The sequence below is a fragment of the Anomalospiza imberbis genome, chromosome 3 (assembly GCF_031753505.1).
Source record: "Anomalospiza imberbis isolate Cuckoo-Finch-1a 21T00152 chromosome 3, ASM3175350v1, whole genome shotgun sequence".
NCBI classification, from domain to species: domain Eukaryota; kingdom Metazoa; phylum Chordata; class Aves; order Passeriformes; family Viduidae; genus Anomalospiza; species Anomalospiza imberbis.
Window position 1 is genome coordinate 72,180,423 of NC_089683.1, and position 19,958 is coordinate 72,200,380.

Genomic DNA, 19,958 nt, shown 5'->3' on the forward strand with positions numbered 1-19,958 from the left:
AGCCAGGTTGGTTAGGCCACCTCTCACCACAGGTACCTAGCTGAAACTCATCGGTTACACAGCTGCTCTACACCTTGCCCACCTGCCAGTCCAGATGTTTGGGGCACTGGACACTTGGAGCACCCTATAGGGTATTTCTGCTACACTGCCAGGACGCAGCCCTCAAATGCCTTTGGATGGAAGATGTTTTAGGAAAATTGATAGAAATGGCAAAGAATACTTATTTGATTGGTAGCCTTTGAGAATTTCTGAGAGGAACAAGATCCCACTGTGCTGGGTGATGCATGTGAATAAAACCAGGAATTTCCATTTTGCCCTTTCCCAGGAACAACAATTAGAGAAGGTCTTCCACAGTAATTTCCTTGCCTCGTTTGAAATACAGATATACTGGCTTCTCTTTGCACTTGGCATGGAAAATATTGTTTGTGTCTCTATTTCACTGATGATTTTGTCCATTTCTGCCTCTACTAAGTATTCAATATAGAAAGAGAAAAAATCACTCATTCTTTCTACCTATCTGACTGACTGCACTAAGATAAACTGTTGCACAAGTAAAGACATTAAAAATGATTGAACTTACTACAGGAAAATGCAGAATTCATCTGAGATTAATGGAACAAAATAAGCTTATCTGGGATTTCTTTTGCATTTTGTAGGAAAAGTAACTTATTATTTATGATATATGTGCTGTGATCTCAATGAACCTTTTTTCTGTGTATGGCGTACCATTTTTTGCAGTTAAGCAGTGCGTTGCTTGGCATACTTGGCCAAAAAGACCTCTCCAGACATGATCTGGAGAGAGAAGGGATGGAATGGCCTTTTTGTACAGCTTGATGGATGTTTCTGGCATTTCAATCTGAACAGTAAATACAATAAATCATGTGAGCAACACAGCCAGGATCCAAACCCCCAAATGCACTGAAGCCCTAGGCCCAAATATTAATCACCCATTGAGAGTACTTCTGTGGCCTTATTTTGCTTTAAAGAACCATGGGTGAGAAAAAGTAGTGGATGGTGGGCATGGCCTAAGCATCAGAAGACTCAAAACACTCCATCTTTTTTTACTGACAAAGAAATAAGAGAAATAAGGCTGTTGCACACATTATTTCATGCAACTGATGTCAAAGCTGACTACTTTTTGTCTGTCTTTCTGCCTGAATCACCAAACCCGCGGGCACACTTGAGCCCAGCTAGTCCCAGGGTCACAGAGTTTTTAATTTCCTATGGTTTTTGTGGAATTAAGTGACTGTATGGAAAGGACTCAAAGTGCTGCCTCGCTAGAGAGTAAAGGCTGCAGCCTGAGGTGGACACTGATTTGCTCTTTGCTATCTGCAGCTGAAAGATTCAAAATGTCACTCCTTACCCTTGAGAAGAAGAATTTAGATGGAAACAGTAGAACCTGCTAAACCACTGTACTTTTAAAATGTCTGCCATATGGAAGGTGCAGAGAGTCAACGTGTGCTCTTGCAGCACGAGCACTGGAGGCAGCAGTAACAAGCTAGTCTCATTATTATACACTGCTCCTGTCAGATGCATTAACCCAGTATTTATGTGTAAGCATTGATTTGCACAGCAGAGTCACTACAGCGTCTTTGCTGAAGCTGCTGCTCTGCTGCACCAAGCTATGCCCTCTCCAGGACATACCAGAAGGTTTCTCAAAGACTTTCCAGTCCTACCCCAGACACATGTACAGTCACATTTCAGAGAATATGAGCCATATCTGCAGGATTTTCAATATACAGTTCATGTTTCCTTTTACTAAGCAATATTTAAAAAGCACTGAATGGCCTAATGAAATGGAGGTCTGAGTTTCCAAGAAGACACTAGAGCTATCACAACCTTAACTATAATTGCACTAATAGCAATTGGATGCCTAAATCTGCTGTAGTTCACTAATTGCAAACCTTATTTCCCTTTTAAAGAAAGCTGGGGGATTTTAAGACTTCCTGAAGGGCTGTCAGTTCAACTCAACATCTGCATTTCTTTCCTTAATTCCAAAAAATCAAGTTGACTTTACTAATATCTCAGCTGAGGGAATAGGGCGTTTGCTCAGTGATGGGGGAACATGGGCTGTCTCAAGTCTCTCTGAATCTCAGCAAGAGGCAGAATGAGATGCAATGTTGCCTCCTCCTTTGTCTTCTTCTTCTTACCTTTTTCTCATTTGCTTGGTCCCTCCCAAAGTTGACTGGCTCTCACAGGGTTGCTGAGACCCCCTCTGTATTCATATATAAATATTTATACATATATTTGCATACACATGTATGTGAGTGTGTGCATATGCACATACCTCTTCTTGCCATGGTCTTGCTGCTGCAGTAGAACCAGAGTGTCAAACTCCCCCTTATTCTGAGGTGAGCAAAGTTTACTGAAAACAATGGACATTGCACCAGAAATTTTTGTCTGCATGCTAAAAAAATATTGTGCCCAAAGTTGTACCCTCCTACCATCATCACCTATGAAAATCCCCTTATTCCCCCCAACCCTGCAACAAATCCCATGGAATGATGCTTCAGAGCATGAAGTTCATCTCCCTCTCAGCCTAGGCTATACCAAGTATCTTCCTTCAAGAACCTCTCCCCACAACGGTGGTTTTTTAGGGTGCCCAGGCTTACATTTCTGAGGTCTTCAGAAGAATTGCCCTCTAATGCAGCAACGCAGATAAAAGGGAACAGTGGTGTGATACAGATCTTCCTTACTGAAGACAGATCCAGTCTTCATATTCTTTAATTTCAGCATTATTTACTCTGACATGACACAACCTGCCAAGGTAAGATAGTTTCAGTGAGCTGAGATATGCATTACCTCCAGAGGACTTTGCACCTCCCTGGAATTTACCTTTTCTGACATTTTAAAGCATCCAGGTAACATTATTTTTTGCATACCTTCACTTTTTGAGCACTGGTTGGGGCTAGAACTATAAATCTGAAATGCATCAGAAAAATTCAGTCACTTTGTTTATATAATATTCACAGTCCATATTTTCAGACCAAAGGAGGGCATGTATTTTTGCTACACTGTTTTCCCGAAGAAAATTAAATATCCATAGGGAGTCAGAATCACTTTTGAGAGCAAAAATAAAAAAGCAAAATATTAAAAAGTAGACAATAAGTCTCAGTGGGAGCTCAGGATCCACTTATTTTCTGAAGCCTTCTGTACAAACTTCATAAAATGGCAGCTGTCCTGCAGCCAAGTCAGTCACCTTGAAAATTTCTAGGTTCAGTGCATAAGGATTGAACTGTTGTATTTGCTGTCAGCTCTCATAAACAACTGATGGTTTTCAGAAGGTCTCCTAACAACAGGCCTGATCCTCAACTGATTAAAATTAAATTCTGGGCAGTGAAACCTAGTCAGTGTATAACATCTGAGGGTCTGTCTCACTGCCCTCATGCCAGTTACTGCATAAATGTGCCTTCAACTAAGTAGAATGTTTTGTTAAAAATATAACTGATAAAATAGAAATAAATGGGCAATATTTTAAAACTAATTTACTATTTTCTTTCAGTAAATACTATTGGAGGAAATGAGGCTGCATTTGCTGGGGTGACTGTCCTTGTAAAAGACTTTGCTGTATTGCATCAGTAACACTGAACATTTCTTTGTAATCATGGAATCAAACAGTTTGATTAATGATGAACCAATTGCTTCAGTCAAAACCTATAATCTGGACATGGGTCTCACAGGTTCTTGCAAGAGTTCTACTGCTCAGTAGGTAGTCATTCTACTACTCCATTCAGCCTGTACTTGAAAGCCAATCCTACTGGCTAAATTATCTCCTCCTTTTTGTCCAGATACAGAGGTTTAAAATGACCCCTTTGATTTCCTAAGGCTTCTTCTGATTTTTTCTTCAAGGCTTTTTTCTTTGTTTGAGAGGGAAGGAGGAAGAAAAAGGGAATAGAGAATAAAAAGCTGGAGGAATGCAGACATGTAATAATGCAACCATTTCCTTGCTAGAAGGCCTTTTAAAATCTCTCTGACTCCTCCAAATGAACAATTCATCTCTACTCCTGTTGGGAAGAACAGCTGAATTTTGAATTCACAAAAACCAGTCATGGTTTGTGCAAGCTGTTTCTTCCCTAGCTCAGTAGAAGAGGCACCAGCACCCTTGTGCCCACAGAGGCTGTCCCTGGCACCAGGTGCCACCTGCCAGGCAACAGCTCTTTGTCCCCCTGCAGCCATCTCACTGTGTGAGCTCAGAACACACATGCAAGGTTTCAATTTATGGATCCCTGGGTCTCTGGGCTAGAGACAGAAGGTGCTGCCTAGTGAGCCACTCTAAGCACCAGAGAGAGATTGAATTAAAAAGAAAAGAAAAAAAAAAAAAAAAAGGAAGAAAGAAATACACATTACATTCCTGTTTACTTCAATCTCACCCCATACTGTGTTACTTTTGAATTAAGCACTTCTCTGAGAGGCAACTGTCCTATTAGCATAACATATAGCATTAAAACATGGGGCTCTTCCTAGGGAATGCTTTACTGTGTGCATGCTTCATTTTTAATATTCATGGCCAGCTCTGTTTAGAACATCCTTTTGACAGAGGAGAGGCGCCGAGATAAGCCGTTGGGATAGTGGTTGTCCTGGAAACAGCAAGATCCACTTATTTTTAGCACTGAAGTCATCCAGTTAAACAAACTACATTATAGGGACATTGTGATTATGACACAACAGTAAAAAGATGTGTGGTGTATTTACAGTCCCTGCGACAATGTGACGCCTCGCCTTCGGCTGCCGGTCCTGGCTGCCAGCAGCCTGGCCCCTGTGCTGGCAGAGCACATTGTGCCCTTTCCTCCTGGGCCATGGCAGAAGCCCAGGAATGGCCCAAGTGGGGTGGAGGGGAAAGCACAGCATGTGTCTCCCCTCTGCCAGGCTGCAGACACTGCTCCCTGTAAAGAAGGAGGATCATCCTCAGAAGTATAACACAAAACAAATGAAGGTATGTATACCTTTTCAGGGAGGTATGCAACCAGGAATGTACAGATCAGATAGGCCATGAAATATGGGCAAACCAGAGCAGAAACAGGGAGTTGGAGATTCTCTCTTCATCCTCACTGGTGCTGATGGTCTCCAGTTGCTGGTGTGCATCACCTTAGCAACCCCAAAAGTCGAGGAGCTCCACCCAGAAGGTCACGCCCAAGCCCAAAGGCTAAACCACAGGCACAAGAACTACACCAAAAATGTGTTTCTATCAAAAAGTTTCCTTCTCACCTTTGTTGGGGCAAGCCTGAATAGTAACAAGAAGCACCCTGCTGCTGATAGCTTGATCCTTGTCCTTCAGGATGCACAGCAAAGCCACAGGTATATGAAACCAGAAAAAGCAATGAAAGTTAACAGCGGCTTTTCCAAAGCTAATTAGGAAAAACTCTTTGGGCCACAACAATGCTTCAGTTTAAAAGCAGTTCTTGTTTTATCTAAGCCAGTACTCATTTCTAAGAGCACATGACAAGAAGACCTGACATGAGATGAGACCTCCTCGTTTCAGCAAAAGCAGTGAGATTTTTACTACCATAAAGGTCTACTTGTCAGAGTTTGCAAACTATTATGCCCAGTTAGGCAGTACTGTTTGGGTATTAAAGCACACTTTGACTCATTTTTACACACTGCTTCCAAAGTTTCAGGGGCTGTTCTACTCCCCACTCCCTGCAGATGAGTTTTGGTGACATTTAGCAAAGTCCACAGGATGTAACAGAAACTTAAGAGCAAACGGGGACAGCTACCTCCAAAGCTATCAGGTGGTAGCAGGCCACACCTCCAAGACAATAACCAACAAATCAAGTGTTGCCTGAAACTTTGTGTCTCTGAAAGAGAAAGAAAAGAGGAAGGGTAGAACAGGAATAAAAAGTAAGGTTCAAAAGGCAAAGGGAAGAAAAATAAATTGGGGTGCATCTTGAGACAAGTTTCTCCTTGAAATGGAGAAAAGGGTAACTCTGAGCTGAAGGAAGCACATGGAAAAAGGCATAAAGACAGGAGAAGACCTGGACCCACAGAGTGCACCTGTATGGGGGAATTTCCAGGTAGAAAAAAGGATTGCGAGAAGGCTTTGATACATGCAGCAGACCTGGCCACTAAGTTCTGTAGCATCTACAGTTCTGCAGGTTCCAACTCCTTGAAGCTGTCCAGTGTCCCTGCCTCTTGTTAAAGAAAACGCTTTTTCTCAGACCAGGGTGAAATTTGGGTGTGAAGGGGTTGAGAGACTGAAAACCCAAACCCAGTGCTCTTCCAGATAACATCTCTTAGCTTTTCCTGTGCAGAATACGAAGTTTTAAGTAAAACCACCCAGTGAAGATGGGCATAGCCACTCCCTGTGGGTAAAACTGGAGGGATTCAAAGCTTTGCTGTGGTTGTTTTATCACAAAAAACAAAGTACATACCTGAAGTTCATCCTAACCTATTCAAGGCTATGGAAAAATGACTCATTGGAAGTTCAGTGTCTTCCTGGCACCAGTTAAAGTGACTATTATAAATTCATCCAGGCAGAGTTACTGTTCTTGGAGCAGCTATTCTAACACGAGCTTCTCTCTCTGCTTCCAAGTAACAGCTCACTCCCAAAAAAATTTTGAAGAAAAATATTTGCTTCCATCTTCAGCATGTGCCTGCCATTGTACTGTTGGTCCTTCACTGGTGGGAAACGAGGTGGCCTCCTGTAAGCAGAGACAGCTGGTGAGGAGGGGGAAAGAGACACAAGGTTTTCTGATCACTGCATACAATTCCTGAGGGATTCTGACAACACCTCTTGACACACAGCACTACTGTCCTCTTTGGTATTGATGATACCAGCAGGGATTAGATTTCACATTCATCATACTGTTAATGCTGTAGAAAATGAGATCCTAATGCTTTAATTTATTTGGCTCTAGCTTTTGCAAGACGTTTGTGCTGCAGTAATGAACTGGCCATTGTGTAGCTCGGCTATCAGCAGGATGGTCTGCCAATGGCTCGGTGGCGTGCTGTGACAGTGAGACAGCAGTGGCTCTCCTTGGGCGGAAGGAGGTTATCTGTCATTCTGCCCGGAGGAGGTCACCAAATCCTCTCCATCCTCCAAGTGGATGCAGGCATTTAGCACTGCTTGGTTACCTCCCAGGAGAGGGGTCACAGACCTACCCCACCATTCACGTGCAAATGCTGCCTGAAAATGAGTGTTATGTTATGACACTGCATTAAGAACGGCATCCCACGAGTTCCTGCAGTCTTGCTGAGTGCATGCCTGAAGCCCTTGGTGCAGCTATGAAAGACTCAGTGTTCACAACTTCATGTGAATCCAGCAACTATCCCACCACCAACTCTGACTTCCTCAGGTACCTTCAAATGCCTCTGGGCCAATAATTCCTCCTTGTCACCCCCAGGAATGTGCTTTCGGGTATAAAAGGTATTAAGCGAAGCCAAACCACAGCTCTGCTATCTCATTTTGCGGCTACAACTATTTGATATGAGTGTTTTTTTTTTTTTTTTCCCATTAAAAACGTGTCTTATTTTAAAAAAACAAATTCTGTGTAAATCTTCTCTCCCCAGTTTTTAGGTGCTTTCTCCCACTAAAAAATTCTTATTTTGAATACGTCGTGCCTCTTCTTTCTCCTTTTGTCACTTACCTATTTTTTCACTTTGCCAGACAGAGGTGGGGAAATAAAAAAGAGGGAAATAAACACAAAAGTGAAGGGGAAAGGAAAACACCCCATCCAGTATTTTTATTGATTTGAACTCACCCAATATATTTAATTATTTTTCTTAATCAAACCTCTGGTATGATGTATTTAAAGCTGTTTCATTTTTAAAACTGTTTCTCACATGCTACTCCCTTCCTATTTTCACTGCTTTAGCTCAAACAGCTGACTGCCCTGGCAGAGATCTTTGCTGGGCTCTGCCTGTGGCTCATCGGTCAGGGGCAGCAGCACTGAGCCCAGCAGGCTGCCCTGTGTTCAACACCATGCCCAGCTGCTGCCATGCTCAGCAGGGCTTTTTCAGCTCCCAAAAGTCGTGTCAGAGGGTGGTAACTGTCAGCCATGAGCAGCCACAGCTGGAAGTTCAATGCCTACCCTCTAAGTCACTGGTCAATCCATTAAGCCATGCTTTCTTCCTACAATCAATTTTTTTAATATCTCAGCTTTTGAGTCAAGATGACTGTGCTAGCATTAACACACAAATAGAAGGATGAGCAAAGAGCTAAATTTACCTTTTTTGTGCACTTGGGCAAGGGAGGGGACACTGTGGAGCACAGTGGCCTCTGTTACCAGGCCAACCCTAACCCTAACCTAACCCCATTCACATAGAAACAAACAAGCAAACAGCACATGGAAAGAAGGAAGGATTCTTTCCGACGGTATCTTGCGTTTTCATGTGGTGAGTCAGAGATAAAATCATCTGGAGGGGAGCACACAAGTTCTTTCAACTTTTGAGGAGCTGTCTCCAGAAGCCTTGATTTTATTCTGGTATTTCCAACAGGAGTGCATAGTACAGTCATGTCCTGCTTGCTTTGAAAACTGGAGGTGAGGTAAGAAAGGTAAACCACGTGCCCATATGGACCCTTTGATGCCTGGGATATTGCCACATTACCTTGGGAGGGCTGCCTCCTTGCTGATGAAAATCTGCCCTGCTTCAAAGGACCTTTGCTGTTTTCCATTACCCAAGAGCACAGGCCAGCCAGATCAGGGTGAGGAGAAAAACCTGACATCCACAACACCAAGAGCATCCCACCCAGGCACACACACGTTGCCAACCCGAGGCACGGGAACCTTGTGGGAAGTGAGGATGCCTGCCCTGCACCCTGCAAGCAGCCACGTGGATGCCCTTTCAATCTACAGTTTAGGTGGCAACAGGAGGGTTACTGGCACCAGCCACATGCTCCAGCCCCCAAGTGACAGTGCTGTGGTGAATTGCCTTCAGGTGCAGAGCAATTTGCCATCCCACAAGAAAACAAACATAATGAACGTGAGCCACCACTTCAGCAGTCCTTGCACAATGGAGTTACCCCAACCATATGGAAGAAATTATTTTTTCCTGTCAAGAACAGTCCAAAAGACTGTTCTAGATCTTTCAGTGGGTCGCAATGCAAACTTTTGTCTGATTTTTGTCATATTTTAGTAATAGACTTCAAAAAATGCAAGGCACTTCCCTCATTGCTAATGTTTCCTTTACATTTAAGTAGAACTAAAGACTGCTGATGCTAAGTGTATGTAGGAAGAAAAATGCATCCTCCCTTCCCTAAAAACAGCTCCTATTCATTTTGCAGGCCAAAAACTACTCTGAGAAACTCAGGTTAACTTCCCTTAATCCTCACATTCCAGAGTGAGTTTACAATTAGAGTAAGATGGGGGTAAAACAAATAAAAAAGCCAGCTAAAAGCTATCAAATACATACATGTGCATATGTGAGGGTGTGTCTGTAGCTATATAAATCTCTGTAAGAGATACAATTTTTCAGATTACCCAAAAACTGGTCAAATGCCTGGAAAATATTCTTTCCAAGTTTTCAGCCTGGCCTCTCAAACTGCACAAACAAATTTTGTCCCACTGGAGTTGGTGGAATAATTTGTGTTTGGCTTGGAATCGGTCTGCTGTATACACATGGACTCGTACGTGCAGATACTTGTCTGGGTCTGTGAGCCAGGTAGATATCTGTGTACATTTCTTATTTGTGCAGTCCTGTCCAGCTGGCCCATAGCATTTGTGTAGGCTGTACAGGCAGACATAATTGCTGTATGTGCTCTTGCCTTTCCTGCCCCATTTAGCCAAAAAATTCACTCTTTCAGGCATGCTGGACTCTTTTCCTCTCACGAGATTAAAGCATGCAGTCACATCATCTAAATTCATCACAGGAGGGTGACAGTAGCCAAGTGTTTGCCCCTAAGGGCCCAGTCCGATTCCAAATTGTGCTTAGAGCTGGTTTCAGGGATAAGCTCTCAGGGCAATGGCATGGGGCCTTAGGACTTGCAGGGTCTCACTAGAATAAGGCAGGGAGCAGCCACACCAGTCAAAATGAGGGCTAAAACAGGACTAGCCAATGGCCTGGACACTGTCCAGGGTCACCCAAGACACTGTTTTCACCTTGTTGACCTCCCTATTAATTGCCCAGGGTCAAACAGCCTGCAGTATCAGGCAGTATTGAGGGAAGAACTTGCTCTGAAAATGGGTCTGGGGCTTTGTTGCCCCCTAAAGCTCAGTCGGGCACCAATACATCTCAGGAGGCTCCCTGTGTGATCTGGAGCATCTCCAAGGGCACCCACCTGCCAGAGCTACTTCAGGAGTGCTGCTGTTCGAACTGCATGTTAACCAGCATGGAAATGCGAGGGTTTGCAGGGAAGAAAGAGATAATAAAATGTACAGGCATAAACAAAGTCCTTTCAGGAAAACTGTGAGGGCCAAGCTGCTGATGGGATAAAAGAGCACCAGGCAAAGATTATCACATACTAAGCAGGAGAGGATATAAAGGAAGGAAACCCTGTAAAATTATAACACACTCAAAAGAGACATTTGTTTGACTTCCATTTTAAGTGGCTAATTTTTACCTGCTGTCTCTTTCTTGCTTCTTGTTAACTCCTGTGACGCCGATTGATGGAGACACAGAGGATTAACTTGGAGACAACCCATTGCAAATTTCAGCCTCTCTGTAACCATTTAAGCAGATAACTGTTTTTATGTGGGGCAACTGGTGGGGAAAATGTGTCAACATTTTCTTTCCTGCTTCCTTTGAGTGGTAAGATGAGAAGCAAGAGCACTTCAGACCCTGAGAGTTCAGTTTCCCTTCCCCCTGCACCAGCGTTTCCTGGGTCACCCCCACAAATGCCAAAAGCTCTTGCCAGGGAGCAGCAGGAAACCAGAGGCATCTCCCAGAGTCACAAAAGCTGATTCTTACCTGCCTCAGGGCAAAGAGGGAAGAGAATTAAAGCAATTTGATTCCCTCTGCTGTCCAAAACAGGCGGATGAGTGCTTGGATTTATATAGTATGCATGGTGAGAAAATATGCCAGTCCCATTTGCTTTACTGGGCTTTGCCATGCTGTGAGTGTGGCTACCTGGCAACAAGTAAATCTCCCCAGATCCCTTGCAAAATGAAACATAAGCTCTGGGATACAGCCTGGAGCATGTTTGGAGAGCAGGGCAAAGATCAATGTTCTTAAATCTAAAATGCCACTCCGCAACCTAAGATGGTTTTCCCGGCGTCATCAGGGGCAAACTCACTTGCTTCGCTTCAGACGCCCGCAGAAAGCAGCAGATTGTCTTAACACAGATTTTGTCAGGAACCTGGCTGTGCCACCAAGGCATGGCAGCCAACAGAGCCTGGTGCCCTGCACATGCAGGAGGACAGCAAGGGATGGGACATCCTTTGTGGCCAGATCAGAGCTCTGCAGCACAGCTCGCAGGCACGGCAGCCCTGAGGAGGCTCAGGGCAGGCAGGGTACACACCAGAGAAAAGCTGGGCATGCAGAAACCGACAATAGCTCTTGGGCTTCTCCAGCCTGGTAGTTCCCAACAGCTTCAGTGCTACAGCAACCAAAGGAGTGAAAAGAGTCCCCTGAGAATCGTTTTGTCCAGGAGAAGGAAGGGGTGCTTGCGGTTTCCCACACCCCATCTAGTGGCCAGAGCAGTTGTCGCTAACCCTGCTTGTGCTCCCCGCGCAATGGAACGGGGTGAGGAGGTGAAAAGGTCCAGTTCAGCTGATGGGAGAATCCAGTCTGGAAAGGCAGCACAAAATTGCAACGAAAGGGGGTCAAAAACCAGATTGGAACCATCTCAACAGTCTTTTTTAACATTTAAAGCAAGAAAATGGAGCAGCTTCACCTTCCATGTGTCCCGCCTGCTGCCCTGTTGGCTCATGGTTTGGCAAATCTGGTCACACGGTAATCTGTTTGTCATGCATTTTTTTTTAACCAGGAACATAATTTAATTCCCTTTAAGGAGATCAAAACCAGGAAACATTTAAGTAGGACTTCCTGCTCAGTGTGAAATACAAATTCTTTTCATCATGGAAAGCAAACTGAGCTTAAACAATAGTAAATGAAGCTGGTTATGCAATGAAGTTGTAGGGAGATCAAAGCTGATTTTGGCTTTTAATTAAGATAACAAGGTACCTGGATTAAGGAAGCTAGTGGTAACCCACCTCCTAGCTACTTAAAGAAACACAAACACTCCCCCATTAATTTGGTGCATACACACACACACACACACAAAAAAAAAAAAAAAAAAAAAAAAAAAAAAAAAAAAAAAAAAGAGGCAGCAGAAGAATTTGCCTGTACTTACAGTCAGGAACTGAAACTGGGGAAAATCCTACTTCAATTTATTTATATCAGATACCATTTCTTCAAGAAGGAAGAGGATCTCATGAATTCTGCTAAATATTATTCCCACCCTCCCCCGCCATTGGTGTCTTCTGTTCACTTCTGCCGCATAGCCCTTAAATACATGTCCTTAATGTATTGCGGGGTTGTCTGTCTACACAAAACCCTGCTGTTCCTTCTCCACTCATGCGGCTGTCTAAAATCTCCAGTCTTGTAGGTAGTTCCAGTCACGAAGAAAAGTCAATGCAGGGCTTAGGTAGTTTCTTGCAAGCAGATTTGTTTATTTACAAAGGAGAAACAAAGTCCTGTGTTACACAGCAGGAGTCAAGTCACAGGAGAGGGTTTCTCTGCTCCCAGCTTCCCCTGATGTTTTGGCCAAGCCCCTCACCCAAACGTCCCCTCTCTCTGGGTTCTTCCCAGGGCCACACACTGTGCTTTCTCAGGCATCTGCCTTTGTCTGGTCCTGCGCCCGCGCCACGCTTCTCCTCCTGAGCTGCCTGGCTTCACAACCACATTCACTTCTTCCCAAAACAGCTCTGTGCCAAAGTTCCCCTTCTCAGAGCCTTCATGTTCCTGAGGAAAACAAATGAGCCCATGGCTTGGGCATAGACCTCTGTGCAGTGTGGAGGTTTTGAGATAGCCATTCTTTTGCTGCTTGCTTTCCCAAACTGATTGCAGGGGCTTTTTAAAGGAAAAATCTGAGAATGGGGGTTAATCTGGGGTTTACCTTATTAGTAAACCCACAAAGCCTTTCAGGAAAACCCTACAGAGCAGGCTGGGGCTGAAGCCAGTAGGTTTCTGTAGAGGCTCAGAATATTTATAGGAACATGTCAGGAGTGAGTATTGGTGTGTGGTTGTCAGAGATGGAACATAGTTTAGCTTGGCTAACATCACAGGACTGCTGCAGGGTTTTATCTCTCCTGCAAGGTTGCATGCACCATCCATATATTTCAGTAGTGGATGTATCACTCCTAAGAGCCTTGAAGTGATGGTTCATTAAGCTGGCAAGAATGTTATCATTTTCTATAAAATTTGATAGGATTTTCCAGAACCTGTGATCCTTCAGTGTAATACATTTTTGGCTATCAACAGGCATCTTGGGCCCCGTGAGAATGCTCTGCAGAAACTATGGAAAGGTTTTTAACATGCATTTTTATTTATGGCAATGTCAAGTTCCTCCCACAGTGTGACTGGGGTGGGGATTCAGAAAATATTTCTGGGCTTCATTCAATTTCCATGCTCCTTTTCCCAACTGCTTTTGAAATCATACTGTTTACTCAGTCTTAAGTGTAGTTTAGCCCATACTTATACTACCACATGACACAGACTCACAGGGAGGGGACTGTTGTCAGAGAAAAACTGCTTCAGAGCTTGGATGTCTATGTCTTCTCTTCTCTGTCTATGTCTTCTCTAAGCTACATTATTTGTTGAAAAGTGAAGCTTGTCCCTCTTAAACAAACTTGCAGCTATTTAATGGAAAGACAGGATTGTCACATCCCTACAACTTGGTCTGCAACAATACTCTAACTTCTGTCATTGCATAAAGGTACTCCTGTGTGTTTGTTTTGCCCATTCTTGGTGCAAATACTGAACCTGATTTTAGTGCAGGACTTTGCTGTGAAGGAAACCAGGCCGTCTGTTCCTGCCCTGTCCTGGGAAGAGCTCTTATCTCCCACCTTTCAAATTCCATTCAGTCCATTTGAGAGAACACGGTGCTTATTCACAGCCTGATTTGTAGTCTGCCTAAGTTAGTAGGAGCCTTGCAGTGAGCTTGGATCTCGTACTCACACACCCAACAACAGCAACTTGTGATTGAAGTCTCCTGTTTGATCCCAGACAGTTGGCAGAGGCAGGCCAACCTTCCCTATGCTTCATTGTTCATCTGTGAACACCTCTTTTCACCTTGAGAGAACACATCACTCTTCAAACTCTCTGGGACTTCAGCCCTGTGCTGAGTCTCAGTAAAACATGGATGCAGTGCTGGTTTATCATCTCAAGTTAGGTATGGAGACTTCCTGTAATACCATTCTCAGCCCTGTCCATCTCAAGATGCAGAACCTTTCCTCACATCCTGAAGGGAGTCTTTGGGAAGTTAGTGCCATAGCTTAGAAACAGAAAGCAGCTTGATGCCCTTTAACTGAAAAGAACATTTTTCCCTCTCTGTTTTTTGAGTCTGGCAATGAACCCATTTCCAGCACTACCAACAGGCAGGCCCACTCCATCCTCTCTGTTGGGTCATATGATATAATCACCTGCACCCAAAAAGGGAATGTATCCCTTAGCTCATAGCCAGCAGGCACTGACTTTGAACCACTGGCCCAAGTATTTCTATCTCACTCTCATTTCTTTGAATCATCTAAGCATGTTTCTTCTGTCCCTTACTAATGAAGTTTTGCATTTTATTACTACAACGCATTCATACTGAAAAAAAATCCTCAAAATAAAGAGATCCAAGCTGAAAACATCACAGTCAAACAAGAGAGGTGTTTTTAAACATCCCCAAAGCAACATCTTTGTGTTGGAGAATAACAGGACTTCCAGCAACGCGAGTGTTTTTGTGCAGAGCCTTGTGAATAACCAAATCACAGATCAATACGGGCCACAGTGTGTATTACTCATTAGCATGCTGGGAGCTCAGAGATGATATCAAACAGCAGCCCCCACATCCCCTGAACAGAGCCTACTGATAGGGCAGTGTGTGCTGCCAACAGTGAGTCATTCATCACTAGGTCCTGGTTTCACAACAGCATGATTCAGTGTTTGTAAAGGAAAGTGCTGACTGCAAACATTGCCCTCATTCATCCACTGTTAGCTTCCTTGCAACATACAGCATAGTTTGTGTTCAACATGATATTTGCCAAGACAGTAAAGCAGTGGAGGCTGAGCATCCTCTGGTCATCCTGAGATATGTAGAAAACAAGAGTAATCCAGGGGGATTGTACAGTAAAACTATTGCCCTTGGTCTGCTGGACCATCATCCCCTCCGCACTGCCTCCAAGTCAGCCGCAGTAGAGAACTACAGTTGAGCACGGTGCTTACTAAAGCCTGGCATGAAACTGAAGCAAATGTTTTAAGCCACAAGATTAATTTTATAACTGCCACTCCTACAGTTTCAGCCTATGGATAGGGAAGAAATTAGGCAATGCCATGCCCTTCCTGTCTTCAGTTTCCATCAGCTGCCATGCTGTGGCTGCACACTGACAGTTTTGCTGATAAGGCAGAAAACAGAGTGAACTCACCTTCCTTTTCCCTAACCATATTAGCTTCCTCTTGCCAGCAAGACCGAGAAACTAGTTTTTGTCAGTCAATGCAATGCACTCAGAGTCTCTCAGAGTACAGATATGCTGATCAAAGAGAGACCTCTATAAGAGAGGAAGGTCAGCTCTACAGGATCAGCACAGGTGGTGTGGCTATGCTGTCCTTCAACTGACATAAGATGAAGGAAACCAAAAAGGAATAGGGAGATGCAGGCAGTCTTTCCCTGGTCTGAGGGAAAATTTAGCCCCTAATCAGTTTTCTGATCCTCAAGACCATCTACTGCTTGCTTGCTGTTTCTGTAATTTTCCTGTTTGCTTTCCTACAGACACCAGTGTCGGGCAGCAAAGCAATTAAAGTAAGCATGGCATCATCTCATCCAGTCTTCTCCTCATCCAGGTTATGTTCAAATCCTAGATTTGGTTTGAACAGTAACTTGAAAATCCAAGTAAAATGTTTTCTAATAAGTAAGTAATTAATGAAGGTACTTTCTATTTTTCTTTTTTTTTTTTTCTTATTTCTTTCAAACAAGAAAAAGTAATGAATGGCCTTCTGGTTTAGAGATATGTCCAAAGCACATATAAATCAGCAGAGTCCCACTGACATCTATGGTACTTTGTCAATCTACACAAGCTACAGACAAAGCCTTTAATGTTTCCACAAAGCAGAGTTATCAGGCTCCTTGTGGGCTTGCATGAGTTAACAGAGTGAGCTTTCTAGCAAAGCCATCCATCATTTGGCTATCTACAATCACCAGAGTGCAGGTAAATCACCAGGGTTCTGCTACCAGATGTTAAAAAGGCAGTTGACCTTCTTGTATATTCCACACATGAAAAGAGCTCAGTAAATTATTTGACTTTTAAACAACAATATTCAACAATTTACTACACAGCCCACTAACTGAATGAGGTGTTAACCTGGATATCCTGACCAAATTCCAGCTGGGCTAATTATGCATTGCTTCAATGTTCCCCTCTGTTTCAATTGTGACAATACTTGATGTTATTTTTTCCTTTCCCCCTAAGGATTCCACTGGAATCCTGCTGTTGCTGTGTTGAACATCAAAAGTGCATGTGCAACAATTTTAGATGAAGCACTCATAAAAGCACTCATAAATGCATTCTTTATGAGCATAGGAGCGCTAATGTGTGGATATTATTTGTTTTATTACTTTTATTGATGTTGTTTTTGTTCCTGCTTTTTTTCAGATACTATTTACTACTACTGGTTTTTTTCTTGTCAAGTCTGGAAATTCAGATTTGGATTACCATTAAAATCAAAACCTGCTCTTAATGCACTAATATGGCATTCCAATTTTGGGTTCCAGTTCAGATTCATTTCAAGGCAAGACCATCAATGGTAATTCCATATTGAGATTACAGAGTGAACTTCCCAAAAACTTGTGGGCAGGAATTGCTGCCAGAGCTGTGAATAAGGCTTACTTCCAGTCACGATTAGATCAGAAACAAATCAAAACAAAAAAGGGGAAAGAAAAACAGTCTAACAACTACTGTACTGGAAAATCTTAGTAACACTATTTGGGGACTTGTCATATAAGATGTAATCAATAAAGTATTGACTATGAATTCTACATATGGTTGTCTTGGCTGCCAACTTTTACGTACAGTTTCCTCGGACTACCTCCCCCATTTCTGTGTGTGTACCAAAGAGTTCATATTCTTGGCTCAGAGTAAGAAACATCAAAAGGCAGAAGCAAAATGAGGAGCAAAGTTCCCTTTGCTAACAGCACATGCCATGGCTGCAAGGTTGGGCTGTGGGCAAGACCCAGGAGGGAAGGAAATTCCAGCTCTGGTGAATTATCAAGTAAGCAAACTGTCTTGCCAAGGAGAAATGCCTGTGATCTGTCAGTCATACTGCTAGGCTGATTCAAGGAACCAAAACTGTTGAAGACTTTTCACCCATTTTAAAGCACATTCTGTATGTTTCAATGCAAAGACAGTGTATTTGAAAGAAAAAGGGCTAAAGTTTTTATCAAAATCAGTAGTCTATGGTAAGCTTGCAAGGAGGAATAATAAGGAGCACAGGGCAAACTTCTGCCGTGCAGAGTGAAGTATAGACATCTTGAGAATACTCTGCTGGTATTTACCAGGACTATCCTACTTATCAATACAAGCTGTTCAGGGTTGGTTTTAACCTCAGAACATCTACCCAACAAATTAAATGCATATCACTTGGCTAATTATACATAGATACCCAAGCACTACCTGTCAACCTGGATAGTGAGCCAAAAAATGGCATTACTTTATTAGCTAATCCCCACTTCCAGACCTAGTCTGATCCACAGAGGAACAAAGTGATGCTAGCTGACTACTGAAGCCTATTAGGTCTTTGCCAAACCTATGACCCACTGCAATCCCAGCTGGGGGGGGGCAGCAGGACAATTTGCCTCAGACTTTTCCCCTGAGAGGAGACACAGGGCTTTGGCTCCTTATGATACACTTAATTTGCCATAGGATTAAATTCTGTATTAGGATTTTTTTTTTTTTGTAAATCAGTTTTAAGTCAGGGGCAGGAGAGGCTGAATGCCAGATACCCGTCCCACTCCAAGGGGATGCAAGTCATCATTTTTTCTACATAAGTCACAGCCAGCTATCAGCCTGAACACCCTTCAAGGTGCGTGGGACTAAACAAGAATATTTGTTGGCACAGAACCCATGGGGTTTTTTTGCTTGCACAGCACCAGAAAGCCCTGTTGCCACAGTCCTAACAATGATTCAGACCACTAGAGTCGTATTAGTGACATGGCTAGTACCAACCATCAATCACCATTCTTTCTCCTCTCTCCAGCTCAGTTTATTTCCTAAACTCTAATAAGAGGCCAGCTGTTTCAAAGTGTGTATGGCACATACCTGGCAAAAAAGGGTCTACATTCTTCTCTGTGTGCAACACAAAAAAGTGTCCCAGCACTTTAAACAAGCTTGTAGTCAAGAAGATAAATTTTTGGTTGCTGTTCATCCCTGAGGTGGTTCTCTTGGCCATGACATTGAACGTGTCCTTTGCTACAGTGAAAGAGAGTTTGTACTCAGCTGGTAGTGCTGTTGTACCTTCACTTTTATTCAATTATATCCTATAAATTGCGTTATTTGTCGCGTATTTGCATAATCTCCCCAATTCTCTCTCTTCCTCTATGTACAGCAGCCTCAGCTGCTCTGTCATTTGGTCGCAGAGGCCCCAGTTTGCTAATCTAGTTTCATGGTCTGATAGACCTGGACAGTGATCAGTTTGCTTCCAAGGCATTTGTGTAAGAGGAAAGAGAGCTTTGATCCCTATCGGCAATTCAAGCTAATAGGATTGCTCTTCTTAAACCTCTACTAGATTGTCACAGTATCCTCATGTGATAGTCTACAGTAAATCTCATTCCCAGAAATTTAAGCCTGTGGCCTGAAGATCCAAGCCATTAACTTTGTGACAATTAATTGGTTGTCAACACAGTCCCTGTCCATGCAAAATTCAAAACAAAAGAAGGATGGGAAGAAATAACCTCACTCCACAGCTAGCAGACCCTTTATGTAAGTACCCTGAACTGGCTGAGCTGTGAGGAGAGGGAACATCTGAAAGACCTGCTGCAAAGAGACAAATTTGGGGTATTTTATCTAAATGCTGTATCGTCAATTCAATTCAAGGCCCTTTAGAGATCATGTGAAGGAAAGGACACAGAACATCTCATTGCTCAGCAGCACTAAACCACTCAAAGCAGACTACTGCATGGGACATAATGGAGGCAGGCTGTGAGGGACTTCAGTAATTAAAGTGAATTAAAAAGCCACGTGTCCTGTCCCCTGGACATTTTGCCAGGCAACTCTAGGTGGACTTCACAGCCTCTTGGGAAGTTGTGGAACCCAAAATCCAAATGAGAACTTTGTCTACACCACATTATTTGTCCGGCTCCTGACAGTCCTCCATCCTGTGTCTCAGGCTGTTGACAAAGATTGGTCTTCCTGAGCCACACAAAATGAAGTGTATTTTCATGTCAGCCTGTTCCTCTAAACATTCAATTACCCTGTCAAATACCAAACACCTCTTCTTTATGGGAAATTCCTCCTGCCAAGTGCTCTTTGCTTTGTCCTTTTAAAGAAGGGCTAAAGGCAACTGTTTCTGCCCTTACTTGTTAGTGAAGGCAATTATGACCACCTTCTGCGAGTAATCACCCATTTCTATCTGGTTTCTACAAAAAACTAAATTTTATACAATTGCAGGCTACCTGGCAAATCTCATGCTGCTGGGATGCACAGCAGAGCACTCAACATCAGCCATGTTTAAGGCAGTTAAGTGCTGTGTGCATTACTTTTGCTGTCTCTCAGACAAGTGGCGTGATCCACAGCATACAGCAGTAGCTGAAGGGCTCCAAGGGCTGCCTTTATCCTCCCCTCCCTCCCTCAAACACTCTCAGGAAGGTGACACCAGTCCCCCAGCAGGAG

At 43.3% G+C, this 19,958-nt stretch overlaps 1 long non-coding RNA gene across 2 annotated transcripts in view; it reads right to left on the reverse strand.

Moving 5' to 3' along the window:
- The window catches only part of LOC137469940 (uncharacterized), a 55,159-nt gene that overhangs the window by 33,001 nt on the left and 2,200 nt on the right, over positions 1 to 19,958 (reverse strand). The window contains exons 1-3 of one of the 2 annotated variants that reach the window (XR_010996810.1): positions 10,843 to 10,982; positions 6,351 to 6,638; positions 2,288 to 2,346 (exon numbers count right to left, since the gene is read on the reverse strand). This is a non-coding gene — a long non-coding RNA (uncharacterized lncRNA). Of the gene's footprint in view, positions 1 to 2,287; positions 2,347 to 6,350; positions 6,639 to 10,842; positions 10,983 to 19,958 lie in introns of those variants that run through there. The other variant, XR_010996809.1, reaches the window with a different exon arrangement.